The sequence below is a fragment of the Varanus komodoensis genome, unplaced genomic scaffold (genome assembly GCF_004798865.1).
Source record: "Varanus komodoensis strain SLA01 unplaced genomic scaffold, ASM479886v1 scaffold10, whole genome shotgun sequence".
In the NCBI taxonomy this organism is placed as follows: Eukaryota; Metazoa; Chordata; class Lepidosauria; order Squamata; family Varanidae; genus Varanus; species Varanus komodoensis.
In genome coordinates this window covers 708,237-729,826 of record NW_025335269.1, presented here as the reverse complement: position 1 = coordinate 729,826, position 21,590 = coordinate 708,237, and the positions used below count along the sequence as shown (strand labels likewise).

At 44.7% G+C, this 21,590-nt stretch overlaps 1 protein-coding gene across 1 annotated transcript in view; it reads left to right on the top strand.

Annotated features, from left to right (window-relative positions):
- The window catches only part of LOC123034698 (poly(rC)-binding protein 3-like), a 497,132-nt gene that overhangs the window by 79,447 nt on the left and 396,095 nt on the right, over window positions 1-21,590 (top strand). The gene's annotated exons all lie outside the window — the stretch shown is intronic.

Genomic DNA, 21,590 nt, shown 5'->3' with positions numbered 1-21,590 from the left:
CAACTGCAGCAAAGTAAGCATGCAGCATCCCAGTGTCTATCAAACATAAAAAGCCCAGCTCTAGAGCACACTATAGAGACAGCAAATATGAAAATGTTTTGTAGTTACCAGATCAAGTAATAATAAACACACTGAAGAAACTGAACTACATCTGGGTACCAGAAACAGTGTGCCACTACCACGAGTCTGGTGGTGCAAGCGTAGAGGCACTTCAGACACAATCTTATGCATGCTTAGACAGAAATAAGGCCTACAGCGTCTAGTATTCTTCAGCCTATCAGGAGAGCTGATGCCACATGATCTGTTCCCTTCTGAGCCTGAAAGTTCCCTGAGGCTTGAACACCCACAGTCCTAGCTACTTCATTAGGTTAAAACCCTTATCCAAGCCATGTGATCCTCTAGTCAGACCATGGGAATGGCAACTCAGTGCTCATGCATGTATTTTTAAAAAGTTGTTCATAGTTTTTTATTACCAGCTACTGAAATCAGTTTAAAGGTCAACTCTGGCATTTATATATGTAGCTTTATTTCTCCAGAGATATTCTTGGTAAACAAAGATGGCAAATAGCTGCAGGCTTCAGTATCACCTACCATAAGGGTGCAGAACCTCAGGCCTGGGAACAGATCTGGCCCTGTGCAGTTTGGCGCACTCCTGTCACCCCTGCCTGGCAAACTTGGGGGTGATTTAGAGAGAAGTAGCACCAAAAGCCATTGATGAAAGCCTGTGTAAGCCACAATCGTGTGCCTGTATGTCTTTAAGTATGTATTTTTTTGTGTGCATTTATGAGAGGATGAATTTTGAGATGATCCTGAAAGAGTGAGATTTGGAATGTGTATTTTGTTTTCTAGAAGTGTGAGGTGATAGGAAGAGGTTATTTTTGTAGGGGATGATGCTTCCCATACAAAGAGATAACTGTGGGTTCAAAAGAATGGGTTTATGTTTTGGGACCTAGCCCTGCATCTACCTTTAATTCAAGTTCTTAGGTGAGTTACTAGGCTTTTAGCCTACAACTTTCTGTGAAGTAGGTGTTTTATGACTAGATGTGTCCACAACAGCAATCATTTTATGAAAAGATTCCTCCTCATAACATCTATTTAGTAACAATACCCATAGCACTCTCAAAATTACAGATCTGTTCACCAGGTTGGAAATTCCTGTATGTCATCCTGAATATTTTATCTTGATGCTGCTTTCTTTCATTCTCTTGGTCACTTCTCCCATGTTGATTTAGCGATCATTGCAAGGACAAGGGAGAAACAGAACTCTCCATGGCAAGAATAGGAGCAACCTTTGCATGCTCTACTGCAAGCAGCCATAGAAGTAATCTAGTCTGTCTAGTGGTGCAAGTACAGCCAGGTTTACAGCACATGTTGAACAGCACTATGATGTACTGTCCAAAGGTTGTTGCTGTACTGCAATAACATCCATTCTTACATTTGTGGGTTCTAGTGCTATATGCTACAATAGCAAAATATATTAAGCAATCACTGGGGAGTGGAGGTGCTTTCTTCCCATCTTCTGTCCTCCAGTTTTTGGGTAATCTTTGGCAAACTCTCTTCTTTCAGGAGATGGAAGCTCCCTGGACTTCTTTTGTCAGAGGAATATTCAGTAGACTTCTACATTTTACTACCATGTACTTCAGTGCCAAAATATAATTATCTATCTATCCATTTTTTATGGCATTTATAGGCTGTCCATCACTGTTGTCTCTGGACGGCTTAGAATATAATATGATATAAATCCTAAACAAAATAAATTGGCTATACCACGACTGAATATAAAAATAGCATAGTTAAAATAAGTTAAATAAATATACAATTAAAATGGATTTACATTAAAATATTGGTCAAATAAAAAGGTGTTGACCTGGTGCCAAAAAGCATATAATGACGGCACCAGATGGATCTCTCTAGGGAGCACATTCCATAGTCGGGGCGCTACCACAGAGAAAGCTCTCCTCCAAGTACTCTGTCTCCTGACCTCTTTCAAAGAGGGTTCCCGGAGGAGGGCCTCTGCTGTCGATCTTAAGGGGCGGGAGGGCATGTAGGGAAAAAGACATTCCTTTAGATATTCTGGTCCCAAGCTCTTTAGGGCTTTATAGGTAATAACCAGCATCTTAAATTGAGCCCAGACTTCAGTGGGAAGCCAGTGGAGCTGAAAGAGGACTGGAGTTATTTGAGAATAATGACCAGTCCCGGACAGCATCCTGGCAGCTCTATTTTGCACCATCTGAAGTATCCGGACTGTATTTAAGGGCAGCCCCACGTAGAGCGTGTTACAGCAATCCAAGCAGGAGATAACCAGTGCATGTATCACTGTTGCTAGGCAGTTCTCCAGGTAAGGACGCAGCTGGTGGATCAGCCAGAGCTGAAGGAAAGCGCTCCTCGTCACTGCCATCACCTGGGCTTCCAGGGACAGTTCCGGGTCGAGGAGCACTCCTAAGCTGCGGACCCTGTCCTTTAGAGGGAGTGCTACTCCATCCAGGGCAGGGCCCAAGTCACTTACAATACTTTGAGGCTGAATGTTGTTTGCAAAGAAGAACGATTAAATCAGGCCCATCTGTGCCTTCATGGTATTTGAGAATATTACCCATGGATGTTGCATTTTCAACCCACTGCATCCTCTTACATGACCAATCAACTTGTGTTACCACATTGCATGCCCCTGAATAATCTGTTTTTGTCCAATCAACAGGAATGTTGTAGTTGCTCTAGTTCTCACCATTCAGATGTTATTAAATGGAAGAAATATTTCCTGTCTGTGGACCTGTCTGTGAAGCTAAGAGCAGTGCTTCCCAAACTGTTCTGCAGAACCCTAGGGTTCCACAAAAGCCTTGTAGGAGTTCCACAAATCTCAAAAATCAAATTCAAAACAAATTTTAAAATGAAACCACGTGAGCCCAGCTATTTGATTGTCAGTTGGCATCCAAGCAAGGAAATGCATCACGTCATTTGATTCCTAGGACTCTATTGTGTAGTGTTGGAAATAATTGAAAGAATTCATTTGCGATATTACCATATAATCGTTTTATTCATTTATTATTTTAAAAATGTTTTCTCTATTTCCAAACCTACTACATTGTGCAAACTACTCAGGCAATAGGAGCAGATGAAAGAAGGAAGAACATGGTGAGTTCCAAATGGAGAGCCAGTGTGGTGTAGTGGTTAAGAGCGTGGGATGGGACTCAGGCGATCCAGGTTCGAGTCGCCGCTTGGCCATGGAACCAACTGGGTGACTTTGGGCCAGTCACAGACTCTCAGCCCAACCTACCTCACAGGGTTGTTGTTGTGGGGATAAGATGGAGGAGGAGAATGATGTAAGCTGCCTTGAGCCCTTTGTAGGAAAAAGGCAGGATATAAATTGGAAAAAAAATGCTTTGTAAAAATCAGGGATAGAGTTAGGGTTCTGTGGGAAAAAGTGTCTTCAGAAAAGTTCCATAACTGAAAAGGTTTGGAAACTACTGGCTTAGAACACAGCAAAATACTGGAAGCTACCATAGAAAGAATTTGTCTCTGTTGGAGGGAGGCATTCTCCCTCCTCATAATAATAAGAGTCCCACTGATTCAGACTAAAGGTCTACTCGTCCAGCATTCTGTTTCCATAGTGACTAACTAAATCCCTATTCAAAACCTGGAAGTAGAGCATGAATGCAGTAGCATCCTCCTTTCTGTGTCCCAGCATCTACTACTCAAAAGTATAAAAGCTCTGAAATTGGTAAGAGACAAGCATTATAAATAGTAGTCATGTATATTACCCCAAGGGCCTGATCCAGTCAAGGAACCTCACTTTAGATTTGAGGATACTGAGAAAGAGACAAAAGCAGTTGTGCCCAAGCTAACATACATGTTACTGTTTATGCATACTATATATCAATGAAATACCAATTTGGATTAGCAATATATAAGCTTGGCAAGGCTTGCAAGCACAGCCCATAAAGCCTCAGGGCTTCCTAGTGCAATGGACTTCAGTTTGAGGGCATTGAACTGCTTGAGTACCGATCCATGCTTAGTCCCAAGCAGAAAGCCAACGTTAACTACCATTCTATGATTTTACAGATGTATCTCCTTCTAGGAGCCATGAGAAATTGTACAAAGCCATCAGCTGTGGCATGTGGTGTGGAATGAGAGAAAGTGAGCAGACCCAGTGATCCCAGCTGGGCTCTTGGAAATACAGAGTTTTGCTAATCTCAGGAATGTGGCAATGAATTGACAGAGACTAAGGTCTCTACCAGTCTGCAGAGTTCCTCACAGGAGTAAAGGCCTAACCATTATCTGTTTGAATAGGGTTTCTTAAAGAATTGCACTAGATGGTGCATGGTAACTCCTTGTCACAGTGTTTTCTGGTTACCAATCCCAGTACCCCAGTGGATAGCCTTATCCTCCCTGAACTTGTCCAGCTGTTTAAAGCCATCCAGTTTGGTGGGCATCACTACCTCTTGTGGGTAATGAAGTAAAGAAATACTTCCTTTCATCTCTCCTAAATCCCCCACTATTAAGCGGCTTTGGGTTCTGATGATGATGTTCATCCATCGTTTTTGAATAGGACCTTGACATCTAACGAGTTGTGGGCTGTCCACAGTGTGTCTGCAGGTGGGTGGTAAGGCCGATATGGGCACGGAATGTTCTGCCACATGTCAGGCAGACATGTGGGCACCACTGTTGCACCACTCGGGGGGGGGGAGATGGCCGAGATTGCGCCCGTCTTTCCTGCAGGAGCGTGCCCATGTTAGGGTTTCTTTGAGAAGCACCACTCCAACATAAATGTAATGAACAGAGTGTTGAATCTGATGAACGATAACGTGGTCTCTCATTTCTAGAGGGTTATGCAGCGCAGGAAAAAACAAGTGACTATAGTCATTTTTCACCAAAATTGACCCTGCAGCCAAGAGAAAAGAGAGGAAACCCCTGAAAGAGATCTCCTCAATGTCCTTATGGAGGGGGACTCTCCCTCAAAACAATAATCTCCCCCGCACCTAGTTTAGTGTTCTCTGCTGTACTGTACAGTAATTTGTTACTTTGTTGTTCTTTGTCACTTTGTTTCAAAATTTCTGATAAAAAAAATAGTTACAGAACGGATTAACCTTATTAACATTGAACCTTATGGGGAAATTTGACTTGGGTCACAACCAGAGTCGTGGAATGGATTAAGTTCGTGAGCCAAGGTACCATTGTACCTTAAAGAAAGTTATCACTTAAAAGCACTGGTTGCCATGCTGATGTTTATATACAGAATAATTTTAAGTTTTCTGATGGAATATTTATTTACAGCATTTGTATGCCGTCCCATCGCATAGCTTCGGGACAGCTTACATAAATAAAATAAAACATAATACAGATAAAATCCAGATCCACCCTGGCTGCGTATTAAAACCTATAAACAGATATTAAAAGTTATTAAAATATTGTTGAAATAAAAAGGTCTTAGCCTGGCGCCAAAAAACAAACAACAAATAATGTTCTGATATTGGACCCTCTGATCCTAAGCCCTGACAGATTCTTGCCAGTGGGCTTTCTTGCAGATGGGAAAAAGCCTCCCATTGAAAGTAATGGGAGGAAATTCATTTCAACCAACTGCAAGGCTAGCCTAAATGTTCCCCCATTTGGGGGTTTGGTTGAGGGCTTAGAGGGCTGTGGATCCTCCGGACAAGCCTGTCGGTGGTTTTCTCCACCACCAGGTGGCCAGCGGTAGGCAGGTCATGGGCTAGTTGTAAAACGGCTAGCCTAAGGGGTTCAGGAATCACCAACTGTTGCAGTTCACTGTGTCCTTCCTGTGCAGGTACAACCCTATACAGCAATCCCCCCACAATCTCAAAGTGAGGACCACTCCTTGCACCCTCTCTTACTCCTGAGGGGTCCTGGGCTTGTCTCAGGGCATGGACAAGAGAGGCATCATTTTGCTGGAGGAAGCCCAGCTGCTTGTGGGAGGTACGCAGGGCTGTAAGGCCTACGTCTTCCTCCTCCCCTGCCAAGGCAACCTCCGAGTTCACATCCCTCACCAGCTCTTCAAAAAGGGGCCAATCACGTCCAATTCTTCTTTGTGGTCTCTGTGCATCACACATAATAGGTACTGCGCCTGCGCAGTGCCTGTTGCTGGCCAGAATACCAAAGCTTCAACGGATTTTGGTGGGAACTCCACACCCCTCCCCCCGGTACTATATAGAGCGGAGTGCCCGCCATTTTCCTCAGTCTTCTTTCAACTGCCAATCACATTGCCTTGAGCCATTACCTTGTCTTCTCACTGTTGATTGTTGTTCTCTTAAAACTTTCGCTGCTGTGTCACCAACTGGCCCGCTTTCCAACTCCGATGCCATCCTCTCCGGAAGCTCCCCAGAGGGCCACGGTGGTCAAACCCCACCAGCACCACCGCTCATCGAGCCAATCTGCCAGGTCATGGGTCCCGATGCCTTACGAAGGCCCGGAACCTTCACAACCTTACTATTGGGTACACCCACCTCCATACAGCTATTGCCTGCCGAGAGAATACAGACATCGATCTCGACCGGCAAGGGCTGAAGCTCCTTCCACTTTGGCACCGACGACCTCTCGCCATCCTCCTTCACCGGCTCAAATCCTCCTCCAGTCCGCCATATCCCTATGACTCAGATTCCGAGGACTCGGATGGGTGTTCTACATCCCCTGCGGCAGTCATCTCCACCCAGGGACCCAGGTCGCCCAAAGAATCCTATGCTACCTTCGGCAAACTTATGGGCCGCCTAACTCGAGCTTTGGAGATTGAGGTTGAACATCAACCTAATATTAACAAGGACAATTTTTATGATATTGTCCGTAAAGAACAATCATCCACCATCACTATCCCATTAATTACAACCCTACGGGAAGCTGTGGAGGATACATGGACTTCTCCCAACCAGCCTCAATCAACATCCAGGAGGTACAAATCCATGTATAAGGTTCGAGAGCAAGACATTCCCTTCCTTCTAAAACATCTGAAGCTCAACTCTATTGTGGTCGAGTCTTCCCAGGGGCGAGACAACAGGGAACACTCGGCCCCCAGGGACAAGGAGGACAGAAAAACTGACCTCATGGCACGGCTATGGGACTGGGCCTCAGAATTTCAAATTATTCTGGAGCAACAGCAGGACCTGGTCTGAGTTTTCATAAGAGAAGCTATGCAGCTCTCTATTCAACAGCTTACTACAGCCTGCCATCATGTCGACTGTGATTCCCACACTCTAGTTAGCTCCGTCGCTCTCCAAAGACATGCCTGGCTGCGTTCTTGTAACTTTCCAGAGGAAACCAAGCGACGGATCGAAGGGATGCCTTTCGATGTTTCGGGTCTCTTCCACGACCGGACAGACCACAAGCTCGAGCATATTTATAATGCTTGGGCTACTGCTCAGAAGATGGAAATTCCAGGCTTGACCCGTCATAAGTGGAATCAATCTCGCTACCCAAGATATCAACCTTACCATCTTTACCAGCCACGCCAACAGTTCCCCCAGTGGCAACAACGAAACCGCATGCAACCGGCCACCCAATATCAACAGGGCCGCTGCCGCCAACCTGCCGATAAGAGGCAACGTTGACGGTTTGTGCGAACTGATCTTCTCTCTCCTACACCCTTCCCCCCTCCCTATGGGGGCCGGCTGCAAAGTCGACTCCCTTTTTGGGAGACCATCACATCTGACAAATGGGTACTTTCCATCATTGAATCTGGATAGAGAATCGAGTTAGATGTCATAATCCCTTCGGGACCAGTATTATATACCGCCCCATCGGAAATTCTTAGAGAGGAAGCATCCCAGCTACTTCATAAGGGAGCAATCCATCGAATCTCCCATTCTGATGGGCTCTGCGGATTCTACTCCAGATACTTTACGGTACCGAAGCGGGATGGTGGCCTACGCCCCATACTTGATCTAAGGGGTGTTAATGCCTTTATTACGACTAAGAAATTTCATATGACCACCCTGCAAAACATTCTACCCCTGCTAGAGAGAGATGATTGGTTTGCATCCATAGATCTAAGGGATGAACTATTTTCATATCAGCATCCATCCGTATTATAGGAGGTCCCTTCGTTTTACTTTTGGCTCTGACATTTTTGAATATAATGTCCTCCCCTTTGGACTTGCTACAGCCCCTAGGGTATTTACCAAGTACATGGCTCCGGTCTGTGCTCACCTTTGTCAACAAGGTGTACAAATTTATCCATATTTAGACGATTGGCTTATTGTCTCTTCTTCCTGGGACCAACTTGTTACAGACATTGACACTACATGCACCCTTCTGGAGAAATTCTTATTAATAGTGAAAAATCCTGTCTCACTCCTTCGCAGGTCATCGAGTTCATTGGGGCACAACTCAATTCGGTCCGAACACGAGCATTTTTACCATGGACCCGAATGGAAAGACTCTGTTCCATAGTCAGGTGGGTTCGGGAAGGCGGACGAATTTGAGCATTGATTATCCAAAAGCTCCTGGACCATATGGCTTCAACAATCACGGTTCTTCTGAATGCCAGACTGTGAATGCGGCCACTTCAGCTGTGGTTCAACACTGTGTTCCAGCCCCTCCGCCATTCCCTGAGGCGACTTCTCCTCCCCGCTGCCTCGGTTCGCCAGACTTTGACTTGGTGGATGAACATCGACAATCTCACCGTCGGTGTTCCGTTCACCAGTGACAACCCTCCATTTCACTACACACTGACACGTCCCTCATGGGTTAGGGAGCACATTGTTCCAACCTGCAGATGCAGGGCACCTGGCAAGCACACGAGAGATCCAACTTTCTCGAGCTGCTGGCAGTATAATCAACTTTCTCGAGCTGCTGGCAGTATAATCAACTTTCTCGAGTTGCTGGCAGTATTCAAAGCACTACACTCCTTCGAGCCCATTCTATGGAACCGGTCAGTACAGGTGGCCTCCGACAATACAGTTCCCATTTTCTACCTGAACAAACAGGGCTGTACAAAGTCGGTACCATTGGCTTACCTATCCCTACAGATTTGGGACTGGTGTATCCCCAGAGGGATCTCGTTCATGGCAATTCATCTGGCAGGAGTAGACAACCAAGAAGCAGACACCCTGAGCAGGAAGATGTCGTCAACCCACGAGTGGGAGTTGGATGACCGAGTTTGCAAGAACTTGTTTGCCCGCTGGGGCACTGCAACATTGGACCTGTTTGCGAGAGCTTCCAACTTGAAGTGCGCAACCTATTGCTCAGGGCGGGATCAGGTCCAAACTCACAGGGAGACGCTTTGATGGTGAGTTGGTTGGATTCCTTCCTAAACACCTTTCCTCCGATCCCTTTAATCACCCGCATCCTGGAGAAGGCAGCTCGGGACCGAGCACGGGTCATCCTCATTACACTGTGGTGGCCCTGCCACCCCTGGTTCTCAATCGCCCTCAACCTGTCCCGACGCACATTCTTCCGTCTGCCACGGGTCCCCCATCTGATTACACAGGCGAGAGGGACAGTTCTTCATCCTGATCTTGACACCCTCAACGTTACCGCATGGCTCCTGCACTAACCGCTCCTGATCGCTCTCACAGTCTTCGACAAAATACTTCGGTTTCGACATCGGAGTGTCAATCGGTACCGAACAATTCCACTCGTGTCTCCTCTGAAGCTGCATCATTTCAACATGAAATCGAGTTCATACTACAGTCCGCTCTTTGACCATCCACCTCTTGGTCGTATGAGGTGAAGTGGAAGCGTTTTACCATTTTTGCGGAAGTCAATCATTTTGCTCCTAAATTGGCTTCCATCGATAACATCTTTTCTTTCTTGCTCTCCTTGCACCAGTCTTGACTTAAGCCTACCTCTATCAAGGTATACATCACAGCTATATCCCACTTTCGTGGCCCACTGTCCGGTTCATCTGTATTTTCTCATACGCTCATTTGGCGCTTCCTCAAGGGACTACAAAATCTCCATCCTCCGACCCAACTGTCAGTACCGACCTGGAGTCTGTCAGTGGTTCTCCATGCACTCACCAAAGCTCCTTTTGAACCGCTCGCAACGACAGACTTAAGATTGCTATCTTGGAAGGTGGCCTTTTTGGTCGCCATAACTTCGGCGAGAAGGGCAAGCAAACTCTCTACCCTCCGTGTGGACCCACCATACCTTAACTTCCACAAGGAAAACGTAGTCCTGCATACCGATCCGGCATTTCTTCCTAAGGTGGCCACAGCATTTCACATCAACCAGGACATTGTGCTTCCAGCATTCTTCCCTTCCCTGTCCACCCCGATAGAGAAATCTCTCCATTCCCTTGATGTGCATCGATGCCTAGCCTTCTATCGGTCACGCACAGAGAGTTTCTGGAAAACCAAATGCCTATTCGTTTGATACTCCAACCCTGACAAGGGTGCCGCTATCTCTGCTGAAAGACTATCGAAATGGATAGTCCAGACTATTGAGCTTGCTTACCAGCTAGCCAAGCTAGATCTCCCTGTTGCCCCTAGGGGCCATTCTACTAGAGCCGTGGCGGCTTCCTCGGCTTTTTCATCGGGCGTTCCACTACTGGACATTTGTAAAGCTGCCACATGGACAACATCCTGTACATTCACCAGGCACTACAGACTGGACGTCTGAGCCAGACAGGATTGCTTCTTCGGATGAGCCGTCCTTTCATCCATCCTTCACTGACGACACCGACCCACCTCTGGTAAGTGAAGCTTGCTAATCACCCATTATGTGTGATGCACAGAGACCACGAAGAAGAAAGTCAGGTTGCTTACCTGTAACTGTCCTTCTTCGAGTGGTCATCTGTACAGTCACACAACCTGCCCTCCGGCCCCACTCGGTGTCGAGGGATGGGATGGTAGTCTCTTTCTATCAACTCCTCTAGTCTATGGCACGCTTCTCTAGGGGGCGATCTGCCGGTCTCCAGAGACTGAGGAAAATGGCAGGTGCTCCACCCTATATAGTACCAGGGGGGAGGGGTGCGGAGTTCCCGCCATAACCGTTGTAGCTTTGGTATTCTGTCCGGCAACAGGCACTGTGCAGGCGCAGTACCCACTATATGTGACTGTACAGATGACCACTCAAAGAACGACAGTTACAGGTAAGCAACCTGACTTTATCACTTCATAAGCTAAACTGGGGACAACCCCCACCCTGCATAGGTGTACCTTCCCTTTTACCTCCACCTTAGTCCATCGGGTGGCATAAGGCTTGACATCTCCATGTATACATTTCACCTGCAGTATTTCTTCCAAGGGGCTGCCCTGGGCTTGCCTAACCAGGGTGCGACCACAGCCGACATCTACCAAGGCCTCAACCTCTTTCCCATCCACCCTGGCCTGATCCCGCCAAGCTTGCTGAGGGGTGGCACTCACCAGGGTGGTCCACCAGGCTTCCATGAAGTCACACTCCATCAACGGATAGTCCCTCCAGAAATTCCCCTCCTTGCCACAAGTAAAGCACACTTGTTTCAGCTGAGATCTTCTTCCTTTCCCATTTGTAAGTTGTGGTGAAGCTGGGGGCTCCCCTGTGCAGGCACTTCCAGTTGGGCAACCGTCTTATGTCTCGTACCCCTTTCAGTGGGTACCGGTCTAACTGCTCTTGTTCTCTCTGGGCCTCTGTTGGCATGACCCCCAGGTGCTCTCTGTCTCTGACCCTCCTACCAGGGTGGACCCAGCCTATATCTGGCTCCTCAGTGACCACAAAGGTTTCCATAAGACCAATGGCTTCCTCTAGGGTTTCAGGCCTCTGGCACCTAACCCAGTTTCTGGCTGGGGTGGGCAGGAAGGTTATAAACTGTTTCAGTAGGACCAGCTCAGCCACCTGTTCAGTGCTGTGGACTGCAGGCTTCATCCATCTCAGCCCATTGGCCTGAATCTTCTGTCCCACAGCCCTGGGCGAAGTGCCAGTCACATATACAACCCCTCTCATCCGCCACTGATAGGTCTCTTCAGAGACATTCAAAATCCCTAGAATGGCCACCTTGACTAAATCATATTGGCCTGCCACTTCCGGGGTAAGGGTATCTACGGCTTTTTGGGCAGGACCCGTGAAGCAAGGTGTCAGGATGAGGGCCCACTGGTCTTTGAGCCACTTGGCCGCCAGGGCAAGCCTTTTGAAGGTATTTAGAAAGGCTTCAGGGTCATTTTCTGCGGTCATTTTAGAGATCTGCATAAGCTCTAGGCCTTTTCCTCCTGTCTGCCCCACCAGGGTCTCAGCTTGAGGGCTTTGTAGTCCTCCCAGCACTTGCTGAAGAAAAGAGCTTTGGTTTTGGAGCTGGGCAGTGAAAACTTGCTCCATGAGCTGTGTCTGTTGTGCTGCTAATTGCTGCAACAGACATTGCTGCTCCTGGGCCTGGATCCTTTGCTGTTCAGCCCACCAGGTCATCCAGGAGTCAGCTGGGGCGGGGGGGGGAATGACCTGTGTCCCCCCATGCCGCCCTGCCCTCATTTTTCTCTACCACTGTAATTGTGTCAGGAGAGGGGTGCTGGCTAAAGCTGCCTCTTCCTTGATTTTCCATGAAGAGCAACACCAGGAGGACAGTGCACTCACTGGGTCTTTATTGAGCCCCTCTGCCTCCTCACAGTTGTATGCTCCAACATTCACTGATAAACATTTTTACAGGGCAGTAGAAATCCTGAACTGTTCAACAACCCTCAACAAACATCCCAGTAGACTCTTCATTTTTATTGTGTATGTAGTAGAAGATATAATAGCTTCTTGAGAGGGTTAAGAATAAGCTCTTCAAGACACAACTTAAAATATTACTACATTATCTATGAAGGCCAGGAAATCCCTAAAGTTTTATTTATTAAAATAGCTATAATAGGCATTCTTCAGAAAAGAAAATGTGCCTGGGTTCCCTCTGTAGAAAACCAAGCAAAGTAATGGATCATCATTCTTCTTGTATAGTCAGTTCAAGGAGTATGCTGAATATTCTCACTAGGATTAATTTCAGTCTGGGTTTTGACCTGGATTTGGAACTAAAAATAGAATAGTAGATTGTTATGAATGATGAGTTGTGCTGCACTAACCTAGGCCAATTCCTGCAAGTTGACTTTGAAGCCGAGAGACATATCCACAATCCATGGAACTGGTATAGCTGATGTACCAATGATGGGTTGTATGTTATCCATACCCAGGCAATCAATCCAATCATGAGTACTGGGAATAGGCCACTGAGCTGCTTGGCAAGGGGCACAATGCCCCACACCCCAACTCTTGACAAACATGCTCAGCTACTCACCGGCCACTCCGTCAGTTTCCAGTGGGCACTGGGGCTGGCACTATCTGGCTACTCTTCTTGCCACACTCTTATTTTCCTACAAAATCCCCCTTTTAAAGGGACCTATACATCTAACTGCAAAATTCCTTTTCCCTAGGAAAAGGTGCTAGGATGTTCTTCTGCATTTTCCCAAGCAGCAAAAGTTTGAAATGTGTTTTACGATGAGGACTGGCAGGAGCAGAAAAGAGGGGATCTTAGCAAAGAGGTGTAAATCCCACCGTACCATTTTGCAAATAAATATCACTTACCTTTTGAACCTTGACAACAGAAAGCAAAGCCTGCCCCCCTCCCCCCACCTCCGGAGTCTCTCTGGGTCATTGCCCCAGCCAAGACTTCGAATTTCCATACTTGTGCATGTTGCACAAATGCAACCTCTAAATTAAAATTGTGGGGCTAGATTAATTTTTTTAAAAAACAAATCATATTATACACATTTGTGCACATTTTAATGGTCTGTCAGCCACTGATTGCTCCCTCCAAGATAGCATTTGGGCCATTTGAAGGGGCTGTGTCTGGCTTTAAAAATAAGAATCACAAAAGTTGACTTGCAAACCAGCTTTTGCAGTACCTGGAAATAAAGGAAAAGGGGGAAAAGGCATGGAGAACCAAAAGAAAAAAAATTCTGGCAGCTGTAGCAGGAAAGTAAGCAGCCCTACTGCAGTATCCCCTGGAATACTGCCTGGAGGACCAAAAGGAGGATGAGATAGGAGGGGAGAACCCATGGTTGTTGGACATAGCATGGGTTGTTAGTAGAATGAGTAACTCACTGTAACTTATTATCTTGGTGGATTGTGCAATGTGCAAAAGTGCCCTTTAACGATAATATTTTGGATTTTCTGTCCATTATGGGACTGGGAAGCATTGGCTTCAGTAGCAAACCATTGTGATAGCTTAAATAAGCAAACAAACATGAATTTGTTTATAAACTACACTAGTTCTAAGCTTCCATAGCAGTGGGTCACCCAAATTCAGAGGCAATGCACAGATATTTTTCCCATGGCTGGGATTTAATCTTGAGGTAGGAGGGAGTGTTGTTGTTCTGCAAAATGTGTCTGCCACCAGGATGTCCCTTCCTTGGTATATAAAGAAACATTGGGGGTCCAGGGGCCATTCTCCTCTGTCATAGGCTTTTGAAAACAACTTTGTACTTATTGGTTGCATGAATAATGAATCTGATTCGGTCCAAAGAATTTAGCAACTCCACCTTATTTGTGTTCAGTAGAGTTACCAAGGGCTGGATCAATACAGATCAAGGCTAATAAGCCTTCTGTGAACAAAATTGCAGCCAGAATTAGGAGCAATGGTGGCACCTAAGTGTTTGTTTTCTGTTGTGAAAGGAAGCAGGAATCCACCCAATCTTCCTGCAGGATAGCAGCTGTAAAACATTTAATAGTAAACTGCCCTGACTCTAAGCCCAGTTCATTCACTGCAGCTCAGAGAAGGCAAAGCTTGAGCCTTTGGGCTGTACCTGGGATGACTGGAATAAAGGCACAAGACAGTCACCCCCTGTTACAGATTTCCTATGACCAACAATATGGCAACATGGAAATAAGCACTGCATTTACACAGAAAGAACCCCTACAACTTTAAGGGGTTGAAAGGAAGTTTGTTAAGGGAATTTGCAAAGAAAGTAGAGAAAGGGAAAAAAGGAGATGAGCAGGCAACAAAAGCAAACAAAACAAGCCAAACATAATGCATAGACAATACTCTGTGATAAACAGTAAAAAACCAATTAGCTTATCCATTTCTTTACTAGAGTAATGGGTCCTTTAAAGGGAGTGTTCCAACCAGGGCCCACAGGCTGCAGCTTTGGGCCTGTTTGCCGCTGAAGGAGGAGACACAAAAGGCCACCCCCTCCTTGCCCTGTTTTATCCCCACTCTCAACAGATTTTCTGTAGCCAATCAGAACTTAGCCCATACTCACCTCTTCCTGTCTCAGGAAGAAGGCATCTTCTCCCCAAATCTCCAACTGAGATGCATTCATGCTGAGAGGCATTGTGACCTTGTACAATTCTCAGACTACAGCAGATCGGGTGGGAAATCATCAAGGCTTTCACCTGTAGGACATTTAGCAGAGGCCTCAAGAAGGGGAATGATCCATGAGCTCAGTATATCTTCGCAGTAATTTAAAAGAGTAAGCCAATTAGTTTTCCTTCTCTCATGTACACTCATCTATGAATTGATTCCAGATACAGTCCCATAGTTAAGTTCAAAATGGCTATTGTTGGGCGCAGCTTTTAGAAAAGCAGTCAAAAGAAGGATGCTCTAAGCTTTTCTGTTCTTGAAGTTAAATTGAAGTGGCAGCCTCCAGTAGAGAAACTGTCTCAATTCTAAGATCAATTGCTGCACATATCTGCATCCCCGTCATTCAGAGCTCTTGTTTCTGGGCAAGCTTTTGTATAAAATGTAGAGCTTCAGTTGCTTACAAGGCAAATTGAACTGTCCATAGCTTTCTAAGGGAAAGGGATGCTCTAGTCAATTAGTAGTACTGGAGCAGTTTGAAAGCTGAGAAGAAATGGGTAAACCATAAATCCCTCAACTGCTCTAGATGGTGCCCTTTGGGGCTGATGAGGCCAAGGCTAGAGCAGCTAATGGTAGTTGGAGCCAAGAATCGCAATAAGCAGGGCAGATGACAATCCCAGGCAGGTAAACAGGAGAAAAGCAAAACACTTTTTGGGAATTAGGCATACTAGTATTTCCATCTAACAAACATCCACTGGTTTGAGTTGCCACAGCTTTGGCAAATGGTTATAATAAGCAAAATCTAATTCCTCTGGAACAAATACTTTGATTTGTCTCTGTGTTGAACTCAACTCTAAAATTGATTACACGGGGGAAATGAACTATGTAATCAAGTCACATTAAAAATTTCAGGAGTGTGCTTGTTTGCTTCCTCTAAAAAACAGGAGAGAGTTTAAAAACCTCCAAGAGTTACTTTCTTTTCAAACCTACTTATTTTACTGCTTTAGCAACATTGATTCATCTATAACTAAGTATATAAAATTATACCATCTGTCATATTTACAAAACCATACAGAGCAATACGATGTTTACTCAGAGTAAGAGTCATTCTTTTTAGCAAGGCTTACTCCCAGGTGAGTACACATAGGAGTACAGTCTCAAAGGTATACATACCTTGCTTTTTTAGAAGATTTGCATCCAAATTCATTTGAAGAAACAGGTTACAAGGTAACCTGTAACTACCACTGTGTGATGGGGAGGGCAGATGTAGGATATTTGCTTAAATATTGAACTCCATCATCAATAGAAAGGAAGCCAGCCAGCCAGCCACACAGCCTTATATGCTCTCTCATAAAGATGGCAGTGCCCTCTAGGTACAGGAATGCGTTCTGGATTTCAGTGTAAGCTGGCGATGTGTCCTGTTTTACAGAGAAAAATACTCTGTTTTAAAGGTTGCCGGAGGACTGTCCTTTATTTTGAAAGCATTCTCTGTTAGAAGGGTTGTTCTGACCAAGTTTACTATAACAATAATCATGAGAAAGAAGACTTGGCTTTGAACTTGCCCAGTACCAGTAAGCACATAGACAGCAAACCAGGCAAGACAAATGGCCACCTAGAGAGATGCACTGTATTATCAATTACACTGCAATATTTTTCTAAATTTGCATCTATGCATATATATGCATAGATGCAAATTTTCTGCACATTTGTGACTTTTTTCCCAGTGATATGTATTCTCTTTTCTGGCAATTCCTAAGCAGACCACTATATTTGCTGTTGTATTGGTCTACCATATGCAGTATACATACTGAATAAATAATTCAAATACATTTTTGATATATTACTGTATTTGTTATGTCCTGCTTTTCTTAGACTGCTGAATAACCTGATCTGGTCTGCTAGTGTGCTTGTTGTTTTTCTTTTGAAAACTGCTTTTTTAAATCTTGGGAGAGAGCTCTGGGAGCCAGGCTGCCTGACTCAGCTTGTTGCTATTAAAGCCTGTAGTTGGAGGTAAGTCAGCTCTGTAGCAATGCCCTCTGCTTCCTGGGAGTGAATGAACACAGGGAAGTTTGAGGGGAGTCCAGGGAAACGGCAGTCATCTGGAAAGCCAGTGTGGTGTAGTGGTTAAGAGCATGGGACTGGGACTCAGACAATCTGGGTCCGCTTGGCCATGGAGCCAACTGGGTGACTTTGGGCCAGTCACAGACTCTCAGCCCAACCTACTTCACAGGGTTGTTGTTGTGGGGATAAGATGGAGGAGGAGAATGATGTAACCTGTCTTGAGCTCTTTGTAGGAAAAAGACAGGATATAAATCAGAAAAAAAAAAGCCTAGTACCATGGACACAGGAGTAGCAGCTCCAGTGACTTACAGGGTGGGCATGCCTGCCTGTGTAGTTTAGTAGCTCTGCTGGAAGAGAGGGTAAAGGGGTTCAAGACACACCTCTGTGCAGCCTTGTTTATCAGGGAGGGTGGGAGATTTTGTGACATTCTAAAACAGATTATTAAGCAAGCAGGAAACAATGCCTTGATTACTAGAAGTCAGCAAGATTTTAAGAGGAATAAGTCATGCCAGGCTAACTGTACTTCCTTTGCTTTTTAATAGCTACTGGTTTGGTAAATCACATGGACCTAGTATATCTCAAGCTCTGCAATGATTTAACATGGTTTCCTCTCATATTCTTTTCAACAAGATGGTAAAACATAGGTTGGATGCTAATACTCTTTGGTAGATCCATGGATGATTGAGAAACTCTACTTAGCATGTGCTTATTAAACTCTTCCTGGAATTCTGTCCTAGGTGTTGTTCTAACTTATTATACATGACCTGGAGGGGAGTAGAGATGGATTGCTCATTAAATTTGCAGGTGGCACAAAGCTAGGAGGGAGAGCCAATGCCATCTTGATCAAGATTCAAAAGTATCCTGACAGGCTGGAACTCCCAGCTGAAATTAATAAGATGAAATTCAGCAAATAATTTAATTTAGTTACTAAAACTAAGATGAGAGAGAGAGATGGGTTGACAGCATTATATGTGAAAAGGATCTGATTGTCTATCTTGGATCACAAGTGAATATGAGCTAGAAGTACAATGCAGCTGCTAAAAAGGCTAATGAAATTTGGATTGCATTAACAGGAGCTCAAAGCTCAGTTCTAGGTTTCCATGCTACTGTGGCATATTTGCACTCATGGACACGGACACACTGTGCCAGGCCATATTTCAAGTTCAACTTTTAGGAAAGTCACAACTGGAATATGTCCAAAGAAGAATAACCAGGATGCTGTGGGGCCTGGAAACCAAGCCTTATAAGACAATGTTGAAAGCGCTCAATTTGTTTAGTCTAGAGAAAAGATTCTCTGAAGGCTAGATCCAGAAGCACCTGCCAAGTCACATCTCTGATCTTTCGCAGTTGGTGCAGCACGATCCAGAACAGAATGTACTCCTAATCCTAAGTCAGACTATCTGAAGTCCATCAGGTCCTCTTATGTATACAAATCACTAGGACTATGGAACTCATCAAATCAATTTGACATTCTCTTTGATGCTTAGTATTGGTAGACAAGCCTATCATTATTATATTTAGATTTGGATCACCCTGTGCCATGCACTACGGTTTGCATGTAACTTTGTAGTCATCGAGGAAAGGACAGATCTATCTCTCATGGTTTTGCTAAGAGGCTTAGTTTTTTGAAGTCAAGTTCATTGTGCCCTATTTCTGCACAGATTTGTAATTGTTTTCAGTTAAACATCTGTTCAGTATTTGTAATTTGGTGTGTACATTTTTCCTAATGTAAGCATTAATATATGAACTCATGTACACATCTTTGTGCACATGTTTAAGTGCATTCATTTTTCCATATACTTTGCATGGCAGAAATGTTGTTTTATGTGTACTTTTTACAAAGACATGTTCTATATATGCACCTTTGCTTAATATGCACATTCTCAGTGCTTTTGGCCAAAGACAAGCTTCATTGGAAAACTTGTAAAAAGTTTATTTTGAAACACAGCTCTGTACTGGCTCATTGAAAAGCTTGGGAGGTGCAAATTTGGTATATGTATGAAAAATGCTAGATAGAGCGAATTTCTCACTCCTTTTGCCAGACTGCTGAGAATTTGATGTTAGGTACAATAGTGCACAGCTGCTGACTGGCTGCTGTTTGAAGATGATAACAGAATTGGAATATTACACATCTTCTGGAAGGCAGATTGATACTACTTGAGCCATATTTACTACTTAGAAGATGAAGATTCATATGCTCTGTTACTGCACTATATGCTACTAATGATATTCTAGTTCACAACATATTAGCCCAAAAATGACAGCTGAAAATACATAAAGTCAACGCTATTATGCCATTGGACAACCCAAGCAATTAGAAAACTAGCATATGGCACACATCAACTTTTGCTCTTGAAATATGTGTGGTCTGTAATTATGTGAAGAATGTGCTTGCATTTTGCAGAGGCATCAGCCCATGTCTGTGTTCATTTCTTTGTTTGTTTATTACATTTCTAGGATGCCCAATAGCTGAAGATCCCTGGGCAGTTCACAACAATTGAATTCATTCTGTTTGATTGCATGGATAGTTTAAAAGAAAAAAATGTTCCATTGCTAATGAACAAGTAAAATACTGGCTAGCATGTAGTAGAGTAGCTTGAATGTCCTAGTAAGGGACTCATATAGCAGGAAACCTATGAAGGTAGTGGTAGCACTGCACAAATTAGCTGAGACTATACTCTGATGCACACTTACCTGGGAGTAAGTTCCACTGAACTCAGTGAACAGACTTGCATAGATTGTGTTGCTAGTTTACAACCTAAAGCAGAAATGGGATTTCTGTGGTGTCATCCTTAACCAAATAAAGAATCATTACTAGAAACTTGCTCTGTTGAGTGAGAAATGTAACAAGAAACATACTGACATTGACATATACTAAACATGATGCCATTCAAATACCTGTTCATTCTTTAAGGTGCCACAAGATTCATTATTTTTGCTACTATCATCCCTTTGGAAATAGATACATTAGTGATCTTTCAATAACAATAATTTGTTTTGCTGTCAATCCCCTACATTCTCTTTATTAGTTCAGAATAATCTAGTTCAGATGTTGCAAGAAAGCAGTGAGAGAGGATGCATGAGTGGCTTGCATTTCCTTCTTCCACACTTGTGGTTCTGTCACACCTTCTCTAGCATTTCAGATTTAACTTGGAAGCATGGCAAACGAAATACAGTTCATTATTCCTTTGCAATGTTTGAAGCAATCAATCCTATTAAACCTATATTGGGATACTAATTACCTCATTCCCTAAATTACAGTACTGATAGTTTTTCTTCGTGGTCTCTGTGCATCACACATAATGGGCACTGCGCCTGCGCATTGCCTGTTGCCAGACAGAATACCAAAGCTTCAATGGATTTTGGTGGGAACTCCGCACCCCTCCCCACTGGTACTATATAGGGCGGAGTGCCCGCCACTTTCCTCAGTCTTCTTGCGACCGCCGATCGCATTGCATTGAGCCATTACCTTATCTCTCATGCTGTTTGATTGTTGTTCTCTTGTACTTTCCTAGTTGAATTATCCAAGTTGTTTCACCCTTATTTTCCCAGATTAAACTCTCTTCTTCCTTCTTTCTTCCCTAATATATATATATATATATATGTATGTATGTATGTATAAATCTCTTTTCTTCTTACCTCGTACTCTCTTTCTTGCTATTCTTACTCAATGGCTCAACGCGCAGCCTTTCGAAAGTGTTCTAAATGCAGGGCCAAAATGTCTCCTGCGGACCCTATGAGCTTTGCCTTCTCTGTCTGGGAGAAGGGCATCGCACCAATAAATGTGGGCACTGCCAGGCTTTCACTAAGCAGGCCCAGAAAAATCGAGAGAACTGGCTAAGATCCTTTGGGAGCAGGCCTTACTAGATTCTGACAAGCTTGCCGCCCAGCCTATGTCGGCCAACCCTTCTATGGTGACCTCCCCTCACCCACCATCTGGGGGAGTTGCTTCTGAGGAGACCTCTCACTCCTCCCATTCCTCCTCGCTTAAACAAAAGGAGAAACGGAAGCACACTGACCGTGGGGATCTGTCAGCTCTGAAGAAGCCCAAGAAAGATAAATCGGGCAATGCTAGCTGTAAGCAAAGGCTTGCTTTGGAACCATGTCAAGACTCAGATTCGACCGTCCCATCGATCCAGACGGCACCGTTGATCCCGATGCCTTCAACCCTGACACTAAGGGCACTGATGCATGTTACACCGCCCGGATCTCCACAGAGGGTCGAGCCCGCAGTTCCGACGACATTGCATCCACCCGAACCCGTCGTTCACGGGTCGATGTCGGATGGAGAGATCCGAGATTCTTCTCCGCGGTCGCTGCCATGCCACCAACCGGCCCACTCCCTGACTCC